Source organism: Cornus florida, unplaced genomic scaffold (genome assembly GCF_030987335.1).
Source record: "Cornus florida cultivar Cherokee Brave unplaced genomic scaffold, ASM3098733v1 CherokeeBrave_3.0.0_Hap2_Chr10, whole genome shotgun sequence".
Lineage (NCBI taxonomy): Eukaryota > Viridiplantae > Streptophyta > Magnoliopsida > Cornales > Cornaceae > Cornus > Cornus florida.
The window spans coordinates 81,564,550-81,590,763 of record NW_026775580.1 but is presented as its reverse complement, the minus strand read 5'-3'; positions in this window follow the sequence as shown (position 1 = coordinate 81,590,763).

Here is a 26,214-nt window from a genome sequence, read left to right as displayed (position 1 = left end):
GTCAGCAACTTCAATTTTAATTCCTCCGCGATTCAAATCCAACACACGAACCAACTTCTCTTCCAATCCTCGTGATCCAGATTTTCTCAATTTCTAGCATCATGAAAGGGGTTTTCCTCTTCTTTCTCAAAATATTCATCCTTAAGACTACCTTCCAGTACGCCCAAGGTGCCATGGTTGCCTTCCGGAATCTCCATACGGGCTTCCGCACATTCCCATCGTTGAAGAGCTTGCACCACTCTTGACAAATCTTCAATCATATGCTGCATCTCAATCATCTCTATTCGTTGGGCTTGGTTTCCTCTTCCCCGGCCTTTACCACGTCCAACCATGGTGTAGATCTAAGGGTTTTTTCGGCTCTGATACCAATTTGATGTAGGACAGTAGCTATAAGATGCTGTCCGGTAACTGTAGTAGTGCAAAACCATGAAGGAAAGGGATTTCCAGCAATAAACAAGCAGAAAAATAGAGAAATAAAAAAATAGAATCAAAGTTAAAACATAGATAGGTGAGTTCTAGGGCACAAAGACCTAGATAAACACTAAATCTGATTTTTTGGAATAAAAAACTGCATACAAAGTCTCTTAATAAACTATTTATACTAGGGTTACAGGCTTACAGCAAACCTAGCATCATGTGGAAAACGGTTTGGCGTTCAAAGGCTCCTCTCAGGGTGGCTTTTTTTGTTGGGACTGTAGCTTGGGGCAAGATTTTGACTTTGGATAATTTGAGAAAGAGGAGAGAAATCAAAGACTGGTGTTGTATGTGTAAGAATGAGGAGGGTCTATGGATCACCTTCTTTTGCATTGCCCCGTGGCTCATGACTGCTGGAGTCTTATTTTTGGTCTGTTTGGCTTCCAATGGGTTATGCCCCGGACTTCAAGGGATTTGATTGAGGTTTGGAGGGGCCACAGGGTGGGGTTCATGCTCGTGACTCTTAGAGGGCAACCCCCCTCTGTGTTTGGTGGAGTCTTTGGAAATAGCAGAATATAAGATCCTTTGATGGGGAGGAATCCTCCAATTGGGGCATTTAAGTTTTCTATATTAGTTCTCTTTTTAGTTAGGTAATGGGGAGAAATCGTATATCTTTAGATGAAAATGTCGACTTTTTAGGTTCTTTAGGTCCATAGGACTCCCTCTTTCGGCTTCGGTAATTGTATAGCTCTTAGATGGATTCCCCTCTTGAACGCTTTCTGATACATTTTCACTTATCCAAAAAAAAAAAAAAAAAAACTCACATGGCAGTCATATATGACTATTTAAAAAGATTACGACTATAACTACCATCTACCAAATAACATAAAACATACAAATCAAATAAGACATATAGAAAATAATCAAATAACTAAAACCCTAAGATAACTAGAACCCAAGCCCTATGTTAAATGGACTTGAGCATGTGTGTCGAGTACGAGTATGTATCCATGTGTCAGACATGTTAAATCTCTAAACATAAGGACACGCACACTGCTAAATATTCATTTTATTTAATTATTTCATTTTATTTTCTAGAATAAAGTAATGTTTTTATCTAATATAGTGTTTAATGTAGGCATTTAACTTATTTTAAGGTAATAAAATACTATAATTATATGATTGGATATGCTTTTGAAGTACAAGTCAAACCAGAAGTGTCAAACACATCCCATACCAATGTCTGAGCAATATGTGTTCGACGTGGGTACTTCAATTCTTTTGAAGAGTCCATGTAACATAACCCAAGCCTAGTTGGCTAGCAAGCCCGATTAGTCTTGGAGAGCCTTGTAGATGCTCCTACATCAAGAGTTCCCTGTGAGGGCTAAGCTACTAGTGCCCGAGAAGGAGGCTGCTCTAGAGTTTAGTTTATGTCTTTCGTGCAAGAATGCGTGAGAGAGCCGCGAGAGTAGGCCAAGTGGGGAAAGGCATGTTGAGCGGGACAATGCCAAACAAGAAGGAAAGATTGCCACTCACACGCGAGCTTAAGGAGGAGCTTCTTGTAGAAGAGCCCATGCAGGAGTGCACAAAAGAGCTGCTAGTGAATGGTAGCATGGTAGTAGGCATGAGAGGCGAGACTATGCCGCGCGAGGAAGAGTCCTCACCGCCTACTGAGGAGCTTGTGGGTAACACTAAAGATGAGAAGGCCATGATCAGGGAGGCGCTCATCGAGTGCGATAGAGAATAGATTGGGGAGTCCACAGGAGTCATGTGGGTCATGTGGATGACCTCAACCTTGACGGAGTAGGCAGTAAAGTGGTACTCCTTGCCAGTCTAGGACGTAAAGAAGGACAACAAGGCCAACGTCAAAAGGAGTCGTGACAAGCAGAGGCAACCGAGCTACGCATCAAAGGCAAAGGTTGTTGGGCCGTTGCGAGATGAAAGCACCCGCGCGAAGAAGGAAGTGTAGAGATGATTCGCATACAAAGGATACATTTGGCAAGAATATCTCAAGTGGAAGGGTTCCAGACGAGCGTCGAGACTGTGATGAGGAGCATCACAAGAATTGGGCGGGGGAGAATGTCACATCTAGCCTAATTGTAGGGAGGTTACACCACGCAGGCGACGTGTGAACTAAGGAAGCGTCTATATGGAATGAGAAGTGATGCGGGTGAAGAAGATGGAAGAAGAAGAAATATAGAACAAGAAGTCATAACCAAGAAAGGAGTTGGATAAACAAGAGCAAAGCTCTATAATTTCATTACAAAATATAATATCCAAAATCTGAATTATGCCTTCATATATAGCACCTATATAAAATAAGTCTTCACCTTCAACATTACATTAATGAGGTTTCAACTCCGAACTTTCAACACAAGACTTAAGAGGTTAACAACTTTGAATTAAACACAACTTACAAGACACAAAATACCAAGAAAAAGTAAATCAAAGTAGTTGGGAAAACATCGGCGTTGCATCATCCTCCCCGGGTGAGAAAGAACTCGTCCACGAGTTTGCCACCAACTCTCCACGACATTCCGATAAATCTTGAACACTGAAAGTAAGAAGAGTACGAATATTGGGAGGGAGTTCAACCTTGTAAGCATTGTCATTGATTTTCTTGAGAACCCGGCATGGACCAACCTTCTTTTCTTTGAGCTTGTTGTAAGACTTGGCTGGAAATCTTTCTTTCTTCAAGTAAACCCATACAAGATCTCCTTCCTTGAAAATTTTAATTCGCCGATGAACATTAGCAACTTCTTTGTACTTCTTATTACTTTCTTCAAGTTTTTTTCTCACTTCTTCATGAACTCTCGCCATAGACGTAGCAAAATCCTCAACCCTCTTATTAGGCAAAGATGGATTAGGAATCGGTGCGAGGTCATGGTAGTGTCTTGGAGCTTGTTGATAAACCACCTCAAATGGACTCTTTCCGGTAGAACGATTCACCAAAATTTTTTTATAAGTAGAACGATTCACCACATAATTGTAAGCAAATTCACTCGAGGAAGAAACATGTCCCATTGTTTTGGTTTCTTTGCTGCCAAACTTCTAAGCAAATTCCCTAAAGTTCTATTCACCATTTTGGTTTGTCCATCCGTTTGAGGGTGATAAGCACTACTATAAAGCAAATTAGTACCAATTCTCTTCCACAAACTTCTCCAAATATGACCAAGGAATTTGGTATCCTTATCCGAAACAATGGAAGGAACACCATGATGCTTAACCACTTCATTAAAATAAAGACTGGCAGCATAAGTGGCATCCATAGTCTTCTTGCAAGGAATGAAATGAGCCATTTTAGAGAAACGGTCAACAACCACAAAATTGGAATCATTTCCTCTTTGTGTTTTTGGTAAACCCACAACAAAATCCATGCTAACATCTTCCCATGGAGCCTTAGGAAGTGGTAATGGAGTGTAAGCACCAGTATTTTGAGTTTTCCCATCTCTTCACATAATGGGTCACATCTCGATAAATGGTTGGCCGAAAGTATTTTTCCTTCGCAAGCAAGATGGTTTTGTCTCTCCCAAAGTGTCCTCCCAAGCCTCCTGAATGAAGTTCCTTAATGATATACTCTCTAAGGGAGCATTTTGGAATGCACAAGTAAGCTCCTTTAAAGAGGAAATCATCTTGGAGAAAATAGTCTTCATGTCACCCTTTTTTACAGAGTTTCCAAATTTCACCAAAATCTTCATCTTTGGCATACACGTCTCTAATGGCATCAAACCCTTCAAGTTGAACACTATTGGAATTTAAAGGTGCCACTCTTCTACTAAGTCTACCACTTGGTTGCATTTGCCACTTTTATGTTTCAACACAAAAGTGTACTCTTGTAAAAAAGAAACCCACTTTGCATGTCTTCGGTTTAAACTTCCTTGGTTGTTGATGCATTTGAGAGCTTCATGATCAGAATTCAAAATAAACTCCCTTTGAATTAGATAAGACCTCCAATGCCGAAGGGCTTAAACAATGGAATAAAATTCCACGTCATAAGTAAAATATTTCTTCCTTGCTTCATTAAGTTTTTCACTACAAAAATCAATCGGATGCCCTTCTTGGCTAAGTACCCCACCAATGCGTACATGAGAGACATCACAATCAACTTCAAAAATCTTCTTAAAGTCCGGCAAAGCTAGGACGAGTGCATTGGAAAGTTTTTCTTTAACAAGTTGGAAGCTTTTTTCGGCTTCGGTTGTCCACTTGAACTCTCCTTTCTTCATGCAATCAGTCAAAGGGGCTGTAACAATGCTGAAATTCCTTTTGAATCAGCAATAAAATGAAGCCAATCCATGGAAACTCCTCACTTCTTGCACGGTTTTTGGTGGAGGCCAACTTTGGACAGCTTTGATCTTTTCTTCATCCACCTTAATCCCTGTAGAAGTCAAAACAAAGCCTAGGAAAACGGGTTATTTATCATGAAAGAACACTTTTGAGGTTTACATAAAAAAAATCTCCTCTCAAGGTGGTTAGAACAGCCCTCAAACACTCCATAAGCTCACTTTGATCATGACTATAAATAAGAATATCATCAAAGTAAACAACAAAATATTTACAAATGAAAGGTCGAAGCACTTGATTTATTACCCTCATGAAAACGCTTGGAGCATTGGAAAGACCAAATGGCATGACAAGCCATTCATATAAGCCTTCACGAGTCTTTAAGGCGGTCTTCCATTCATCACCCGTCTTGAAACGAATTTGATGGTAACCACTTCTAAGATCAATCTTGGAGAACACCTTAGCACCGGCAAGCATGTCGAACATGTCATCAATTCTTGGAATGGGAAACCGGCATTTGATGGTAATCCGGTTAATATCATGATTATCCACACACGTACGCCATGTTCCATCTTTCTTTAGAGTTAACAAAGCCGGCACCGCACAAGGACTCATGTTTTCTCTAACATACCTCTTCTTTAACGACTCCATGACTTGCCTATTCAATTCTTCATGTTCTTTTGGACTCATCCGATAATGAGCCTTGTTAGGAAGACTAGAACCAGGAACAAGATCAATTTGGTGTTGAATGTCTCTAAGTGGAGGGAGACCATTAGGCAAATCATCGGGTGTGACATCTTGAAACTCTTCCAAAAGAGGTTTGTAGCTCACTAGGCATATCAATGGGCTGCATTTCTTCTTTACCAACCAACATATATACAATACTTTTTTCATCACTTTCTTTCAAAAACTGAAGCACAGAAACAGATACGGGACATGGATATGGCAACACGGCAAATCTTAAAAAATTAGGACATGAACACAGCGGGGACATAACAAATATGAAATATATTTTCTATATATATGATGTTGTACTTTAAGAAATTAAGAGTAATATTATTTTTTACAATCTCATATTGAATATATATATATATATATATATATATATATATATTTGTTTTGCTGGAAAAAAGAAGGAATGATAGAAAGAGGATTAAGAAAGAGAAAAAAAATTAAAAAATAAAAAAACACAGGGACAAAGAGGATTAGGGTTTTGTTAGAAAAAAGAATTAGGCCTTTGGTTAACAATAAAGGTAAGAATCCATAGAAGAGAAAAAAGTTCATGGGGGAAAAAAAAAAAAAAAAAAAAAGACAAAAAGAAATTTATTGTGAAAGGAAAAAAAAGAAGTATTTAGGGTTTGTGAAGAACAAGAAGAAGAAATAAAAGAGGAGGGCAAAAATAAGAGAGAAAATAGGAGAAAGAGGAGAGATAGAGAGACCATTCATCGGTAGTGAAGCTAGGTTGGTGGGACGACAAAAGAGTCAAAGATGATAGTGCAATGGTTTGAACCTTTGAACTAAAATATAAGAATAAATATCTAATTGTTTAAATATAAATTGTTTTATGAAACAACAAGTTTTTAAGTACTTATGTAATTAAACAACTCCTGACATTTACACTTCAACTCAACATTATTTCCAAAACTTTCTTAAAAATCCAGAAAGAGTGGGACACGCGTATCGGACACGTATTCATGGAGTGTTGGAAGCGTGTCCACGGTGTGTCTAGTTATTCGAAAAAATATAAAATATTCAAACACGTATTTTGGTGTGTCCAACACGGATTCTTTGTCCTTTTAGGCATGTCCGTGCTTCTTAGTTCATAAATTTTGACAAAGTCAGAAAATTACTACTCTCTTCTTGTGAAGATTTGAGAGTTTTTTCCTCTTTACTTGGCAAGAGAACAATTTCTAATTTACCCATTTTAAAGGAGTAGGTGTTCTTACGACCATCTTAGGTAACACTTCTATCATATTGCCAAGGTCTTCCTAGGAGTATGTGACACACATCCATAGTAATAACATCACACCACACTAGGCCACTATAATTTTTGCCCATGGAAAATAAAATAAGACGCCTTTTAGAAACTTTTACCTCCTTTCCTTTCTTAAACCATGCAATCCGATAAGTCTTTGGATAAGGCTCAGTTTGGAGTTTAAGCTTGTTCACCATTTCTTGTGAGACGATATTTTTACAACTCCCACCATCAATAACAATATTGTACACTTTGCCATGAGACTTGCAACGAGTCTTGAAGATATTAAACCGAAGATATTCAACTCTAGGAGTGGCAAATGCTCTTTAGATCACCAAGCTTTCACCTTCTTCGGGTTAAATTTCTTCACGTTCCAATTCACCTTCCTCATCTTATATGGGCTGATTTGAATCATCAAAGATTTCTTCATCATTACCTCTTTGGACACTCGTGGTAACGATGCCCAACATGGCCACATTTAAAGCAAGAAATTGGATTGTTGTTGCGACTAGATTGAGCTCCAACGCGGTTGGTAGGACTGATTTTCCATAATTTTTAGTCATATTTCCGAACTAGGAATTAGTTCCTCAACTACGAGAAAATTCACCTTTTAAAGGAGGATACAGGCTACAAACATCCACAAACTTTTTAGCACCACTACATGCAAGTTTAGCCTCAACTTTCAAGGTTAATTGGTAAGCATCATTGACCCTCCATATTCGATGGATTTCTACTTCATCGCGAATTGGAATTTTCAGCCCACCAACATACCCTGAAACAAGTTGTTGTTCTTCGGTTTCTTGAATGTCATTTTGGGCATGAGTTTGTAGAACTCTTCGGTGTAATCTAGCGTGCTCTTTGAATCTTAGCGAAGGTTGTTAAATTGAGAAAAACAACTTTGTGCAAAATCCAAAGGTAGAAATTTCTCCTTAAGCCTAGATTTCATTTTCTCCCAAGAAGTAATTTTAGGCTTTCCCTTGCGAAGCCTCATGTCTTGAACTTGGTCCCACCATGCTGAAGCATAACCTCAAAGTATTGTTGCCACAAGCTTCACTTTTTGATTCTCGGGTGTTTCTTTGTAGTCAAAGAATTTCTCAATGGCACTAAGCCAATCAAGAAACTCTTCGGGTTGAAGACAACCATGGAACTCCGGTAAATCAATTTTCACATTGTCAGAATCACGGTAGAACCTTCCCATCTATGGCTACACACGATTGGCAAAAGGGTTCTCATCGGACTCGTCACTAGAAAACCCATGACTCGACGAGCTTCTTGGCATTCAAGCCACAAGGTAAGTTGCTCAACTTGCCTTCGAAGTGCTTGAAGTTCATCATCTCTTTCATCATACGGTTACCATTTCTTCCTCTACCTCTCCTAGCCACCATGAAATAAGACAACGAAAGTCGGCCTGAGGGCATAGCGCAAGCTCTGATACCAAATGATCCAAGTGAGGAAGAGGGAAGAAGAAAAAATATAGAACAAGAAATCACAACCAAGAAGGGAATTGGATAAACAAGACCAAAGCTCTATAATTTCATTACAAAATATAATATCCAAAATCTGAATTCTACCTTCACATACAGCACCTATATAAAACAAGTCTTCACCTTCAACACTGCACTAATGAGGTTTCAACTCCCAACTTTCAACACAAGACTCAAGAGGCTAACAACTTTAAATTAAACACAATTTACAACACCCAAAATACCAAGAAAAACTAAATAGCCACTTAAGCATCCACATGGCATTGACAAGGCTGCTAAGTAGGCACTGAATCAAGAAGGTATGGTAGAGTTCTAGAATATTCTGAAAGTGTGTAGAGAATTGTGGAGTATTGAGAGTGTTATTAAAGGCCCAAGGTGAACCAAGGCGCTAGAGGTCCTTTGGAGCCTAGGCGCAAGGTGAGGCACATGCCTGAGTGAAGTGAGGAGCACAATTGAAAATTTAAACTACCATAAAAACATTCATCTCTCATAAGTCATATCAATACTCTAAAAATTAATATCAAATATAAAAAAGAAAATCCATCAACTAAACAAGCATCCAACAATCATAATGTTATTGTGGCGCCTATAGCGTCCTTTGCTTTGTTTGTATCGGGTTCGCTCCCCGTTTGAGCGTTTTAATGCTACTTTATGCTTACTTATCAAAAATAAAATAAAATAGAGCACAAATTTGTTTTCTTGAAAGGCAAAGTAGAATTTTTCTTTTTTTGAATGGCAAAGCAAAGCATAAAAAGAAATAAATCTGTTAACAAAAAAACTGTTAACAAGAAAAGAAAAGAAAAAACAGAGCCAAAAAAAAAAAAAAAAGACACAGAGACAAAAGAAGTAGATGAAGAGAGAAAAGTAGATGAGAAGAGAGAGAGAAAGTGTTAAAGAAAAATAGAAGAAAAAACTGAGCCCCCCAAAAAAAAAGATAGAGAGAGAAGAGAAATAGACAAAGAGAGAGATGTAGACAAAAGTAAGAAGAGAGGAGTAGAGGAGAAGAGAGGAGAGGCAAGTAGAGGAGAATAAAAAGAAGAAAAAGAAAGAACGTGGCTTCATCATTCGTCTCACGGTCTCACTCTTTCTCTGTTCGGTTGACACTTTGACTCTTGGGCTTTCTTATTTGTTTATTCTTTTAAGCAAAAGTTTCTTATCTCGTATGCTTGGGCTTTCTTATTTGTTTATTAATTTGCCAAAAATATCCTTTTTGGCTTAAGAAATAGAATAATCATAGTTTTTTAAGATAAAATAAAAAAATTCAATGAGGCGCGCCTAGGCGCATTGGACGAGGTGCACCCGAGGCGCGCGCCTAGTAAATATCAATGAGCCTGGATGACAACAGGCGCTAGACGCCTAGGCGCGCCTTTAACAACACTGAATATTCTAGAACATTGGAGAGTTGTAAAAATTTTACAGTGTAGAAAAGTTTCTAAAAGAGTAGAGAGCTTTGTAGTGTTGAAGATAAATGTGTAGAGAATTCTAGAAGCTAGGAAGGAAGCTTATAGATAAGCAAGGAGGGCCATTTGTAAGAAACAAAGAGCGTTATAAAACACTTAAGTAATAATAGAAGTGTATTATTCCTCTTGCCAACGAGTGCCTAAGTGTGTGTGAGTGCAAGTCGAGTGAGGGCGTGAGACACCACAACACTAGTGAATTAGTGAGAGGCGCGAGTGATAGTGTGTTAGCATAAGTGAGAGTGGAGTTAGGTTGAGGTACAATTCCTTGGTGCCGTGCAGGCGTGGCTAGAGTAGTGGAGAAACTCTAGGCTCATGTCAGTCAGTTGTATATATCATCTATTTTATGCGCTATTTATCTATTCAATATCGCTACCTGAGAACCCAGAGTCTTTTCTATGGAGCAAATTCCATAAAGAAAGTTGATACTTCTTGGACATCTATAAACAAATATTGAATGTCTTCACAATTTAAAAATAAAATTATTTATTTTGGAATTGTGCTTAAGACTTCAAAACCGCCTGACATGTGACTGAATAACATTTGACATTGAGACATAACCACATTTAACATTGATATATAACCTTTTAACATGAATTAGATATATATCTCACCATTCAGAATTGTACTCGTGAAATTAGATTATTTACCTATTTAATTGCATGTCTATTGGCCCCACAAGCATGGTTTTCCTTTATGACAGAAAACAACTTAATATATGTTTCTAGAAAAGTAATACTTACTTTTATGTAAACACTATTCTTGAGCTCCATTGGGATCTCTCCCATCTTGTAGCGGCTCAGAAGGAATGCCGACCCTTCTAGCAGAAATGGATTTAATACTCTGTTTTTCTTAGAAAAACAAGGAAGCTCTTTGGAACGCCAGTTCAAATCCGAACCGTTAGTTGGAACATCTGACTCGGAATTGGAATACGAAGGAGAGAAGGTGCGGAAGGAATGAACGGCCATTTAAGAGAAGAGTTTCGAGTAGGTTATGGTTAGAGCTCTTGATGCCATTGTTGCAATCTCTATAGAAGATAAGAGAGACAGCAAATAGGGTAACACATCGAGTACTATTTAAAATTTTTTTTAAGAAACTAAAAAATTAAATAAATAATTGAAATCACCAATTAGGTCGAGGAAATAAATAAAAAATTGTAATCACCAATTAGATCGAGGAAATAAATAAAAAATTATAATCACCAATGACGTCGACGGTCATTGGTGAGTGAAGCTCATCTATATATTTAGATATTTAGGCTGCAAACGACCCGAACCTTTGTGGGTGTTCAGTCTGGTCTGGTTAAAGACCAAGGGATGCTCGAGCTTTGGCTACCCATGATTTAGCTCGGCTGGACAGTGCTCCAACGTGCCCAAGGTTAACTCGGCTGCTCGTTTATTCATGCCAAAAAAGATATGCACCAGTGATCTTGATTTCAATATAGATATTTGATCCCCAAAGTTTCACACAGTTAAAAACACTCTTGATGAGAGGAACATAAGATAGAGCATTAACCTGAGCAATTTGCAGCGGTTCCGCTACTGTAATCGTCGGTCATTTGAGGGCTGGGGTTGGTTCCGGTGGCTAAGGTTGTGAGAATAGAGAAAAAAGAAATACCCTAAAGCTTCGTTTGGATACACAGGAGAGAAAAGAAAGGAAAGGATTACGAGAGAAAAAAAAAGAAAAGAAAAGAACGGAAATGATAGCTATAATGTTTAGATTGATAAGAGAGAGAAGGAAGGAATTGATAATTTTGTTGTTTGGATAAGACAAATGAGAGAAAAGAAAGGAATTGATAATAATAAAATTACCATCTTACCCTTTCTTTTTAGGGTTAGAGGGCAAAATCAGATCAGCCTCCTCCATCTATCCATTCTCGTTCTCACTCCCCCTCACTGTCTCTCTCTCTCTCTCTCTCTCTCTCTCCCCTACTGCAAACTACAGAATCTACAAAAATATATTAATGTCAAAACCCATATCGGCTCTCTCTCTCTCTCTCCAACTGCCAACTGCAAAATCTACCAAAATTAGAAGATCAAAACCATATTTCCATAATTGTTGATTTCACTGTTGTTGATTTGGGCATCGTCTTCTTCAATTACTGGCAGACAAGGCTGTAGATTCATCTTCCTCCTCCACGGCAACTGAGAAGCCTGTTAGCGAAGAACCCGAAGCTTACCACATTCGAACCCTAGCTTCCGTCCTCGACAGGTTTTAATCTCTCTCTATATATAGGTTTTATTTTAATTTTTTTTTTTTTTTTTTTTTTTTTTTTTTTTTTTTTTTCTATAATCAACTAATCAAGGTCTGTAATCAACTTCCGGCGACTTTTCCGACGATCTCTGCAACTTCTGGCGACTTTTCCGGATAGGCTCCAAACGTCATTTGCTCCCTTTCTCTCCAAATCCCTCCCAATCTTGTCAATTTTGGAGGGATTTGGTTTTACTGTTTTGGAGAGATTTGAAGGGATAGGCTATCCCTCCAAATCCTTCCCAATCCTTTCTTTTCTCTCCAAAACCCTCCATCCAAACACACCCATCCCTATCCTTCCCTTTCTTTTCTCTCCAAAACCCTCTAAATCCCTCAATCCAAACGAGGCCTAACAGTATGTTTGGTAGGGTGGGTTTGAAGGGAAAGTATGTTCGGCAGGGTGGGTTTGAAGGGGAAGGATAATATTATTTACGAGGGAAAGGGAAGGGAAGGGTAAATTTAATTTTGTATTGTGTTTGGTTGATTAATGAAAGAAAAGAAAGGGAAGGGTAATAATCATGTTTGGGAAAAGGAAGGGAAAGAAAAGAAAGAGAATTATTTTAATAAATTGACTATTATACCCTTTTATCCTTTAAAAGATATATATATATAGTCTCCTATGGCCACAAGAAAAGGAAAAAAAAAAAAAAAATAGGGCAAATCATTTCAGCCTTATCTTGCCTCCATCTCTCTCTATATATATATATATATAGTCTCCTATGGCCACAAGAAAAGAATAAATAAATAAATAAATAAGTAGGGTAAATCATTTCAGCCTCATCTCACCTCCATCTCTATTTATATATTTATATAGTCTTATAGTCAAGACTAATAGCCACAAAAAAAAAAAAGAAAAAAGGGGGGGGGGGGGGGGGCAAATCATTTCAACCTCATCTCGTTCCATCTCTATTCTCGTTCTCAACTCAGAACTTGCCCTCTCTCTCTCTCTCTCCACGAAAGCATCAGAAGTTCAAAACCCACATTTGTCTACAAGAACCAAAAGTTCAAAACCCAGTTCGGGTTCCATCGCCGTTGTTCAGAAAATTTCAGATTGTTCAGAAAATCAAAACCTCAAGCTTGCCCCCCTCTCTCTCTGCAACTGCTAACTTGTAGGTATGCGTTTTGTGTGTAATCAAGGGCAAAATTGGCATCAGAAATCACTACCAAGCCTCTCATTCCCTTTCCTTCCGTTTCCGCCCATTTTTGGAAGATTAAGAAATCTACTGTTAAAGCTTTGTGTTAACCCTCCAAACCCTTCCCTCTCATTTCCTTTCCTTCCACCAATTTTACCCAAACACAATTTTTTAATCACCCTCCATCACCTTCCATTCCCTTTCCTCCCATTTCCACTCTACCAAACTAAGCCCGAGGGTGTGTTTGGTAGGGTTGATTTGGAGGGATAGGGAGAGAAAAGAAAAGAGAGGATAATGTGAGAGTGTGTTTAGGTAACTTAATTGGAGAGAAAAGAGAGGATAAGAAGAGATAGGGAGGGATAGCTATCCCTCCCTATCCCTTATAAACTTTCTCTCCTAATTTGAGAAGATAGGGAGGAATAGTAAGTTGTAAATTCTTAATACCAAAAATACCCTCCACAAATCAATATAAAGAAAATTTATTCCATTTATGTCCTAATTTTGTTTTCATCCATTATTTTTATTTTTTTATTTTTTATTTTTTATTTTTTCTTTTTTACTTTTGTTTTTACCCATTGTATTGAACTATCACAAAGAAACATTCCAAATATCCTATGTGAGATTTTGGAAATGGATAATATGTGAAGTGGTTATGAAAGGGTAGGATAGTAATTTGGTCATTGTCCTTTCTTTTCTTTTCTCTCATCTATCTTATCCAAACATGAATAATTATCCTTTCTTTTCTTTTCTCCCGTATCTATCCAAACACGAATTAAAATTATTACTATCATTTCTTTTCTTTTCTTTTCTTTCATAACTAATACTATTCTTTCTTTTCTTTTCTCCCCTGTCTATCCATACACACCCTAATGTTTAGGTTTTAAAAGGTAGCTGAAAGTTTAGGAATTAATTAATGAGTTAATTAGGTTTTATTTAAAAAATAAATTAAAATATTGATTAGTTTAAAATATGGAGGCGTACTCATCTTTTTCCGTAAGTTCAGTGAAATGGTATAAAAATAATTATTCTCTCTTGTCCCAAAATAAGTGTCATGTTTTATTTTTTTATCTATCTCAAAATAATTGTCTACTTTCCTTTTTGTAAATAATATATTTCACATTTTTCTATATATGTTTTTTGAATTTTAAATTTCAAACTTGAATATTCAAAACTTAAAAGGATAATTTAGTAACTTTCTAGAGAAACAATGCATGTCCCATGCCCCTTAAAAATTATTACTTTTAAAAAATGACACTTAAATTGGAATGGAGGGAGTAAAAAGTAAGGAAAAGGCTTGTCTTAGGCCGCATAAGTAGGGCTCTCCTTATGATGTTGATATAAATCAATAACAACATGATATATGTCAAAAAAAATTAAAAAATTAAACCTGAATCATTCGGATCTTTTTACGGGTCATCCAAAAAGGAAAAAATATTTTTTCTCTCGCGTATGTGAGACCTGGTAGCAGGTTCTCTCTCTCTTTAACTAACGATTCCTTCTCTTTTCCTACCAAATGCCCATTAATGCTCACCATCTCCTTAATTCTGAAATCCTAATATTAATCCTCTCTTCCACCATCCGACTTCCACTACCTCAACTGCTTGCCACCTCTTCCATTCCCAAACCATAATCTTTTACATCCAATCTTTAGAGATGATTCAAGCCGCCAATTAATAAATACGCATAACTCTAGTGGCATCTAAAATTATGAAATTTGTCATCGCCTGTTGCAATTCGAAGCTAAATTAATTTCCTTAAACTTCATTGATAATTAAAGTCTCACCATTGTGGTTAATTTATCATGTTTGGATTAGTTGTTTAGCTTCTTCTATAACGGATTGCAATATGAAGCGTTTGGAATAGAAAATCTCAAACACATGAGAGAGAAAAAATATTTCCTTTTGGATGATCCGCAAAAAGATCCAAACAATTTTTATTAATTATTTTTAAAAAAAATTGACATATGTCATATTTTTATTGATTTATGTCAGCATAGAAGAACATTCCTACTTATGCGGCATGAGGCAAGCATTATTCTAAAAATAATACACATTGAATCAATATATTTTTTTTTATTATTTTTTTGACGAAATCAAATTCTTTTTAAGGTAACAAAAAAATAAAAATACTATTCAAAATACCAACAGGCTGCCTAGCGGTACCAGACCCCTACTTCCCAATGGGAGGTCAGACTTTTAAGCCTCAGTGGAGGCATGTGTGTATGAGTACTAAGAAAATAATAATAATAATATTCAAAATAAAAATAAAAAATTATGTTGAATAAATTGCCTTTTGAAAAAAATTAATTAACCATTTGTGGAGGGAAAATACTTCCCTACCAATAAAAGAATGACACATCAGCCTGAAAGGGGACCACCATATATATGAAGACTATTCAACTTACAACTTGGGCTTCAATATGAGTAGTGGGACAGGTTAATTAAACACGGTGGGCTGAACTCATTAAGAAGGTCTAAGCACATAAGACTTCAAGCCCAATTACGAATGCACTTATTAAGCCCATTTTTTGTAACAGTTTTATTAGAAGATTGATTATTATCCAAGGAAACCAAATCATGTAAATCCTTATTATAAGGGAAGTATAATGTAATTGAAACTCTTAAGGGACAAGCAATGCGAGTCCTAAAAAGACTCAATTACTTAAAGTTTCTTATAAATAAACATCAGGCCTTGAATAATATATATATATATATATATATACAAGCTTTGCATTATCAATCTGAGCTTTAAGTTGATAGTTCTTTTTCTTGGTCAATTTATATTCTTGAGTGTTGCTTGGTAACTCGTTGACTTTTCAAAGTTATAACCAGTTTTTGCATGCACACTTTGGCGTCGTCTGTGGAAAACGTATAAAAATATACCCTAATGAGTTATTACTACTTTTTATGCGGCTACATTCCGGGATGTCGACAGGAAGAGCCGTAGCCGATCAATATATAGAATTAATGTAGAAGATGCGTGAAGAGTTACTGCAACAATTCGAGACGCTTCGACAAGCAAACGAAGCCAATACATTTGAGATAGCGTTGCTTCAACAACAGAATGGCACCGTTCGGACAACCATGGAACAAATGGCAGCACAACCTCCGCTAGCCGTTGTCAATTTACTGAATGGAGCCCAAGGAGTCCCCCTAACCCTGTACGAGAACTAGGGTTTCAAGTCGATCAACATTGTGGGGAGCCTCGGGATCCATCCTCGGATAGTGGCCTCTATACTAGTATGCTCATAACAACGCCAGAGTAGGCAAACTGAGGATCAGGTCGAATCAAGCAGGAGGAACATGTACGAGCCCAACCCAACCTTTGTTCTGGGCGCAGCAGGAAAACTATTCAAAGGTTTCAGAATTCAGATCCAAAAAAAGATGGCAAGAGATTTCACTGCTTCGATCACCAAGACTCCATTCACTGATGATATCAAGCTAATCGACCAGAGAAATTCAAGTTGCCAACTTTTACCCCATTTGATGGAATCGAAAACCCTACCCATCATCTCGTCCATTACGCCCAAAAGATGGCGATCCATACCCATAATGATCATCTCATGTGCAAAGCTTTTCCTACAAGCTTATCTGGGGTGGTGGTCGAATGATTCAAAAATAGGCCTTACCAATCCATCTCCAGTTTCGAACAGCTCTATGTAGCATTCCTAGCCCAGTACTGTGGCAACAAAAAATAGAAGAAGGTTGTCTCCATCTTCTTCGCCCTAAAGAAAATGGAGGGCAATAGCCTATAAGCATTTCGCACGAGTTTTAATTTAAAGGCAGTAGGCATACTCAATTGCCACCAGCCATCAGCCGTAGAAGCCTTTAAAATTACCATCCTCTGGGGATCAAAATTTCATAATTCATTACTCAAGTACACTCCTCCAGATATGTCATCTTGTTGCTTACAAAATTAACCACTCGCAATAGAACGAATCCTTATTGGATAGGGCTACTTAGAGGGTGTCGAACCATAGAGATTATCGTAATTTATTAAGTGTCCAATTAATATGATTTTGATTCAGAAATAAAGAATTGTTTGATTTAGTGTGTGCCACGAACATAAAATAAATAAAACTAAAATAAAGTAAAGAGATCAGAGAGAGAGGATCTTAGGGATTGACTTTACCACGAACCTCATACTATGGTCAACCATTCAACCTTGGGATTTCAACAATTTATATATCATATAGAATTCAACTCAATAACATTCAGGTTTAAAATAACATGTTTCATGAATTTCAACTAACAATAACCTATCTTTGGTTAACACGAATTATCTACCTACCTGTTTCTAACTAATGTTGTAGGATAACTCATCTTCCCTGGGTATAACCTATGAAAACATTTATTCATAAAAAACATTGGAACACCATTGCATGATCTCTATTCTTACTGTCGAGAAGCCCTTATGCCACCAATCTTGTACAGTAAGAATAGGTTAAAAACAATTTAAGAACAATTAAATCTAAGACAAAGTATTAATCATTCAAAAACCATTATTTCATTAAAACACCAATTGATCTAAGTCAATTGCTCAAAATCATACAATCAAGATATATAAACAATTAAATTCCTAAAGTTAAAATAATCAAACCATAATACTCGGATTCGGGTCACATTAATGCCCTAAGAGAGAAATTAGCTACTCATGACGATGCAAGATATCATCTGTGTTGTTGTGGTCTTCATCATAATGGACGGCACTTCTCTTTTCAGGATCTTCACCTTCAATGTTTAAAATAATTACATAAACCCTAAAAGCCGCCACTAAATCTATAATATAACAAGAGAAACTAAAGAGAAAATGGTATTCTTTTATGTGGCATTGCACCTCCTTTTATAGAATAATTGATTCTAATAAGGCTTGAATGGGCTTTAGGTCTTCTGGGCCCATCTGGGATGAATTGTGACTTAATTAGAATAAATCCCGCAGCTTTAAATTCTGACTTATCAACAAAGGCTTAAGAAGATAAGCTTCTGCTCAAGCTATTTGGCATGAGCTCGAGCCTTTTGGAGGGTGTTCGAGCTAGACTTCTATACTTAGCCAAATTTCTTCAATTACTTTTCAAAGCATCTTTTTCATCAACACTTAGAATATTTTTTGGATTTTTCTTCATAGTGTTCGATCACCTTGACTTGGTGCCCGAGTCATGGGACTTCGGCTTGAGCTTTATTGGCAAAGGCTCGAGCTTTTTGACTTCTACTCGAGGTCTGGCAACATGGAACTTTCGAAGCGTCTTTTCATATTCGCAGGGATATTTTGCTCCAGCACCCATGCAAGGGCTCAAGCAGCAAGATCTCTGCTCGAGCTTTTTGGCCTTGGTTGTTTTTCTTGCTTCAGTTGACTTTATGCTCGAGCCAAGGAACTTGTGCTCGAGCTTTGGCACTTAAACTTATTCAAAATCACCATTTTGACTCTAAACTTGCTTCAGATGATCAGCAATGACTCTGTAAGTTTTGATATCAGTTTTTTCATCATAAAATCTCAGTTTTAACTGTTTCTTTGGGACGTACCTACAAACACAAAATAAACATAAATCAGTCTAAAACTGGATAAAAGTATCACTTTAGGTCTTAACATACGTATACTTAGGAGCTTAAATATGTAATATTCAGTGCTTATCATATCTCACAAAGCCCGAGCACAGACCTATATCAGAATAGAAGAAAATGAAGCATATCGAAAAATGTAGTTAACCTTAATTTCGGTAGAAGATAAGTCAAAAGTGAAGAGCGCCAAAAGCAAAGCCCCGCAGCCACCTTCGACCTCAACCTTCCCAGCTTTGGATAAAAAACAAAAAATCGAAGAAATGGTCATACCCATAAGAACAACAATGGCGAGGTTTTTTCAAGTAAGACAAAGTTCCATGTACCTCTTCCTATCAAGCAACCTTTGGGGCAGAGAGACAAAAGCAAACATTGTGCTTATCACAGGGAATACGCCACTCCACCAATGACTGCAGCTCTCGGGCGGCAGGTGGAATCGTTGATGGCAAGAGAAGACCTAGCAGAGTACGTATTGGGCAAAGACTAAACCAAAGTGAGAGAAGCGGTTACAGTACCGAAGAATAATATCGCTAAAGAAAACCTCGCGCAGATAATCAATGTCATACACGGCATGCCCGAGGACTTCACACGAATCCAGATACCACACAAATCAGATGTAGCCTCCGAGGAAACCCCGAAATAGCATTCACAGAACTCTTTGCCCTGATACTTAATGGCAAAGGTGGAAGAGAGTAAGCATACTGAAGAGCTGATGGCAATAATTTGTTACCACTTAAAATTACCACTTGTGATAGCATATATATCAATGTAGAAAAATGCTATAGTAAGAGTTTGTCGAACCACAAGGATTGTTAGTTTATAGTAACCAAAGTTATAAAATCACTTTTTAGTTTAATAAAAGAGATGATAGTTTGATTGGTTTGTAACTTAGAACTATGAATTAAAATTACATAAAAACAGTAAATAAAATGAATTCAAATGGATTAAACTTATAGAGAGAAGGCTAGGGAATTAAATCCATCACAAACCTCATAAACATGCTCAATTGCAATTAACTTGGGGAACTAGCTATGCATACAACCATGGTATGTAGCAATGCATGATTACTACATTATCTTCAAGAATTTCATATAATTAAGAATTAAGTATAATCCATTAAAGGTTGGCATGCTTTCTCTACCTAAACTAAGGTGTAGATTAAAACATGTTTCATAAGCTATGGACTATTAAATTTCTCAACATATATGGTAGGTGTACATGAAGGCAAAAACTAAGCCATAATCCATCAAAGGCATCCCTAAGCTATAGACTATCAAAATCTTCACACAATATGCTATTAAAAACCATTGTATAATCTCATCTTCATTCTCACTATAAAGATATGAGTAGCATAAACATGAAGAAACAATTTCTAAGGCAAGATAATAGTCTTAATTAAGATTATATATGGAATGAAACACAAATACATCAAAGTGTAATCTCTAGATTATATAACTTGTCATATACATACATTATTCCCCAAATAAAAATACATTCAAGACATGTTTACTTGGAAGGGCTTCATCAACTCCCTAGGAAGGGAGTTAGTTCTTCATGGCAGCAATTATAATGTGTGAGGAAGAAGAGAACTCCAGCCCCATGAATATAATATAACACATGAACCCTAAGAAAAATCCCCCCTCTCTCAATATATCTTTCTAAATAAAATTAATTATATTTTTTCTAGCCTTTTACCCCCTCTTAATCCCAAAATGGGTTACCAAACAACTCAGCCCATTGAAATTCAAATTCCCTAGTAAAAGGGAACAAACTTTAACCAAAGAAAAGTGGGGACCCGTAGGTTGGCGTTTGGACGCGAACACCAATTTGTTGTGTGTTGAAAGATAGGAATCAGTAAGAAATTAAAAGGGCCATTTCAGAATGTAATGCAGTAGGCATCAATCTTTTGGAAGGGAAGAAAACATAACAAAAACTAGTAGAAATAGATCAAATTGAAGAAGGGAAGGAAGATAACAAAAACTAGTAGAAATAGATTAAATTGAAGAAGGGAAAAACAAATATCTAACGATAGAGATCAAGAACTATGCTCAATCTATACCACCATGATATATTCACACTAAGATGCCCATAAAATATGATTCGGTGAAAGAAGGAAACAAAAGGAATAAATCAAGGAGGAAAGAAATAATATATATTTGAATATGGGAGAAACAGATTTGAATAGTAAAAAATGAAATAAAAGAGATATGGCCTATTCTATGTATATGGGATAAATGGTAGGATAATGATCATGATTCCAAACTTATAAGAAAGGGGAAAAAAAAGATGATGATCCCGACTTGATCATCTAGATAGAGACTTGTGCTTTATGCCTTTTAACTGACTTCTTCAATTAATCCTAGTGCCCACATAATAGTTCTTTTTATAGCAGTGCTCTTCATTGCTTAAAGTGAATTTTTTTTTTTGGTTTACTTTCCAGTTCTATATTCCACGTTCTTATATACTAATTCCTTTTTCATTTGTATTATTTATTTATTTGTGTGTATGTTTGTGGGATTTTTATATCTTTCTACTACTTTTATATTTTCTTTTGCATTTTTTTATATCTAAAAACAGTAAATTGAAAGATGTTGGAGCCAGAGTTGGAAGGAGAATCTGTGAGTTCTCAACCGCCTTCAACAAATGCTAATGTAACTCCAGTTGTCTCCTCATCTGTTAGTGATCCTGATGAAGATGTAGCAGATGATACAAAAAAGAAGAGAAAATCGACATCACTTGTTTGGAATGACTTTACTAAGCAAACAATTGATGGTGTACAATATGGTGTTTGCAACCATTGTAAAAAAAAAAAAAAGTTAAAAGCACCAACTAGTTATGGAACAAGTAGCATGCGTGATCATTTATCAAGGTGTAAGAAACATAAAAAAGATGGTGACTTGAGACCATACGTTTTGCAATGCAATGTTAAAAAGATTGAAGGTCAAATGAATCAAGTGGAATATCATAATTTTGTGTTTGATCAAAATATCTCCTGACATGAGCTTGCTTGCATGATCATAGTGCATGAGTATCCCCTTGCCATGGTTAACTATTGTCACTTTTGAAGTTTTGTCAATAACCTTTAACCTATGTTTAACATGGTTTCTCAAAACACAATCAAGAGTGATATCTTAAAGATCTACAATTCTGAGAAGGCTAAAACATTGACATTTATGGAGAATCTTAATTGTAGGGTTGTCATCACTTCAGATATGTGGACTTGTTACCACTCAAAGAAAGGTTTCACGGTAGTAACAACTCACTTTATCGATGACTCATGGAGATTGCAACGAAGAATTTTGAGGTAATTTTATTTTTATTTTTAATATATTTATTGTTTATTTTATATAATGCAATTTTTTGTTTCACTTCATATATGTTTATTAATTATGCATATTTTCATTTTAATATGTTTTAGATTTACCTATGTGCCTACTCCACACAATAAGGAAATTCTTTCTCAGTTGCTTATTGATACCATGTTAGATTGGAATTTTGATAGAAATTTGTCCACAATTACCTTAGATAATTACACCACAAATGATGCCATCATTGGTAGTATCTTAGATAAGGTTGATTCAAGTACATTTTTACTTGATGGGAAGATTCTTCATATGAGATGTCGTGCACACATCTTGAACTTGATTGTGAAAGATTGGTTAGAAGTAACTAGGGATGGAATTGAAAGGAAACGTGATAGTGTGTATTTTTGGATTGCAACACTAAGTAGAATTGAAAATTTTGAAGAGGCAGCTCGCCAATTGAAGATTCCATATAAGAAAAAGTTAGCTATGGATTGTAAAACCCGTTCGAACTCTACATATCTTTTGCTTTAAGTCGCTTTAATGTATAAAGATGTGTTTCCACGGGCAAAGCAACTCGATAAGCTTTACACTAAAGTTCCAACTAATGAAGATTTGGAAAGGGGGAAAGAAATTTGTGTGAAGTTGAAATTATTCCACACTGCTACAGAGTTGTTTTCAGGGTCTTCTTATCCTACTTCAAATTGTTATTTCCGAAAAGTTTGTGAAATCAGAGTTGCATTGTCTACTTGGCTTGAAAGCCCACTTGAGATCATTAGAGTGATGGCATAAAAAATGTTGGTTAAATATGAGAAATATTGGAATGTTTGTCATGAGGTGATGACGGTGGCGGTGGTTTTAGATCCACGATACAAGATAAAGCTAGTTGAATATTATTTTAATAAAATTTATGGACAAAAAACATTGGTTGAAGTTCAAAGAGTTCGACAAATTTGTGTTGATTTACTTTTTGAGTACCAAAACAAGTCAAGCTCATATAAAAGTTTGGTAGGTGGTTCATCTTCCAATATTACTTCTCTTGATGAACAAATGGAAGTTGTGGATGATGGTTATTTGTTAAAGTATGACCGATTTGTAGACTCGAGTTCAAATGAAGTGTAAGCAATGATTGAGCTGGACTTTTACTTGGACGAAAAAGTGTTGCCTAGAGAAACTAATGTTGATGTCTTGGGTTGGTGGAAAACACATGGAATTAAGTATCTTCTTTTGAAAAGGATTGCTCGAGATATCTTAGCTATCCCGGTGTCTACAGTTGCTTCGGAGTCTGCCTTTAGCATCAATGGCAGAGTAGTCAATCCTCATCGCAGTAGACTTCATCCAACTACTTTGGAGGCTTTGATGTGTGCTCAAAGTTGGTTGTTGGGTGAAAAAAATGGTAATTAAATTTGATTTTTTTGTTAAATAAATTCTTTTTAATGTAATAGTTATCTAAAATGTCTTGTTTTGTTTTTAGGAGATCATTCAAACATAGACCCATCCAATGGCAATATATTTTGTGATTATGATGATGATGATTCTCCAAATTATGAAGCTTTGGACTAAGGTATTACATTATTTTTTTTAGTATTATACATTATTGTTTTTTCTTTACTTAACATTGTTTTAAAAAAATTCATTATTATTATTCTATTTCAGATTAGGTTGGTAACAATTGGTGGTTTTGAAGAGACCACAAAGAATGGTTTCAGATTCTGGCTAGTGTTTTGAATACTTTTATTCCTCTTAATTAAGGCTGATGTTGGAAACTCTTATGTTTGTTTATTGGAATTTTGGAATTTTTTGTTCTTTATTTCGTGGAAAGATGTTGCTTTAATTTGATAACTTTATGTTAGAACTTGGAAGAATGTTATTTTTGGTTAATGAATAATGATGTTGGATGATGTTGCATGAATGTTCAGATTTATAAGGTTCTTTTACAGAAGTTCAGATTTCAGATTTATGTGGTTATGCTAATAATGTTATTTTTGGTTAATGAATGATGATGTTGGATGATGTTACATGAATGTTCAGATTTATAACGTTCTGTTATAGAAGTACAGATTTCAGATTTATGTAGTTCTACTGCAAAACTTGTGTAGAATAAAAAAATCAAAAAATTTGGAAATTTCAAATTTAACCGGTTATCGGGCGGGGGTGGGGCAGGCGAGGGCAGGGTGGGGGCCGGTATGGGGATTAGAAGCAAAAAATTAATCGGTTATGGGGCGATTTTGGGGATACCAAAATTAAACGGGGGCGGGGATGGGGAATGGAAAACCCGCCCCAAACTGCCCATTGCCATCCCTAATCGTGTCTCTGATCTTATTACTCATTCCTTTCACTGTTGGAGGTGAGAAGTTGTTCTCCACTCCTTCAATCCCACAGACAGTACCCGCATCCTTCAGCTTCCCCCCAATTTGGTTGACCAGCCTGATACAAAGATTTGGGCTCACACGCTGAATGGTCAATTCACTATCAAAAGCGCTTATTAACTCAATTTACCAATCCTACATCCATATCCCCTACCTTCTCATGTTGTTGGCAGCAGTTATTCCACAGTTCTTAAATCCATTTGGAAATTGTTATTGTAGGTGCAAAAATTTATTTAACTAAAGAAGTCAAAAGAATAAATACAACTCACTCAAAATAAAATAACAATTAACAAGAATAATTGAGAGAAAAGCGTGTATTGCTCCATCCTCTTTATTGGAGGACTAAGCCTCTATTTATATAGAAAAAGAAGGTAGAATTATAGTAGGATTCGCTCTGCTTGTCCTCCAATTCATTCCATGCATAATTCTTTACCTACAAAGTTATTTCCTTTTACAATTCTTTCTATGCCAGACTTTTCTTTTGTAGAATTTTCTTTTATGAAGGATCCTTTGATAAGTAGGACTTGGTTAATCTGTACTAAAATTAGGCCATATACAACTTAGGCCGGATGAGCTTGTTAACAGGCTGAGAGTTCAACATTTAACAACTTTGGGCTGATAGTGACTTAACTTGGGCTTGATCAGGGTTGGGCTTCTACAATCCATCGAAGGATCAAAGTGTAATTCTTTATTATGGTGACATGGACGACTCTTACTAGAGAGGGATTTTTCCCTCCACACTTCGGCCCTCATTTCCTCCATAACTGGATTATGGCTCCTAATTATAAGGGAATTGAAGTTGCACGGTTGCCAATTTTGTAAGAGGCGGTTCAAGAAGTGACCATTGACATTCTGACTAAAGGACTTCTTCAAAACTTACTATTGCCTTCACTGCGTTTTATTGCTTCATCATGATTCCAGGTTAGTTCCTCATTTACCTCTCTTATTTTGTACTATGAGCACTTCACCCACCCACGACCACATAGAGATTATAGACTCTGAATCCACGCCTTCGTCTTCTCCCGTTCTTCTTAAAGTCCCTCAATCTAGGGTTTCTAATCTTCTTGAATCTGCAAATGATTCTGTTGTGCAAATGGATGATTCTCTACCCCAAACAGAAGTATCCACTTCCGGATTAGATAGTATTCTCTTAAAAAAAGAAAGAGAAATGATTCTGTCTGTCAGACGTATCAAGTTCACCATTGATTCTATAATGGAGGAATTTGAAATCCCTGAGGGGGTGGAGATTGTTGAATACCTTAAGAACGCTGATTTCAGTTCAAGTAAAGGTGTCAGAGAAAATTTACTACTTTTGTCTGTTGGACACCTTCATGCCCTTCGATTTCCCCTTCACCCCTTTTACCACTTGGTCTTCAATAAGTTAGGTATTGCCCTCTTCAAGTAAACCCTAACTTCTTTCGAATAGTCTCGGCTCTTCTTGTTCGCCGAAGGCTAGAGAGTCTTGACTTGACTCTCGCTGACTTGTTGATTACCAATACTATTTTCAAGCATCAGACTGAGCTTGGGTGTTACTATTTTACTTCCTCTCTTCAATAGAGATTATGTACAGACCTCCCCTCTTCCGAGAACAGATGGAAAGAAATGATGATTATCGTTAAGGGGAATTGTTCTATGTCTCAATCAATCAAACTCCCTATTCCTCATAAATTTGGAATTTAGGTATAGAAGTTTTACATTCTCTTCATATAAAGTACTCTGGTTGCTTCCCATGTCAAGTTTTACTTGTTCGTCATACTTACGAATTTCTTAGTGTTTTTTCAGCAACGTTCCCCTTTTTTACAGCTAAGAAAAAACTTGTTTTCCTCGAGGAACAAGTCTGGAACGACCCCCATCTATTGAGGACCTTCTCTCTTCAGCCAACCTTAAGGAAATCGCTTCTATTGCTTCAGCTGCTGATCTTATGGATCTGTCACTCCCTTCCTTTGACAATTTTCCTCTGACCGATGAAGAGAAGAAGATAGCCGAAGAGCTCGAGA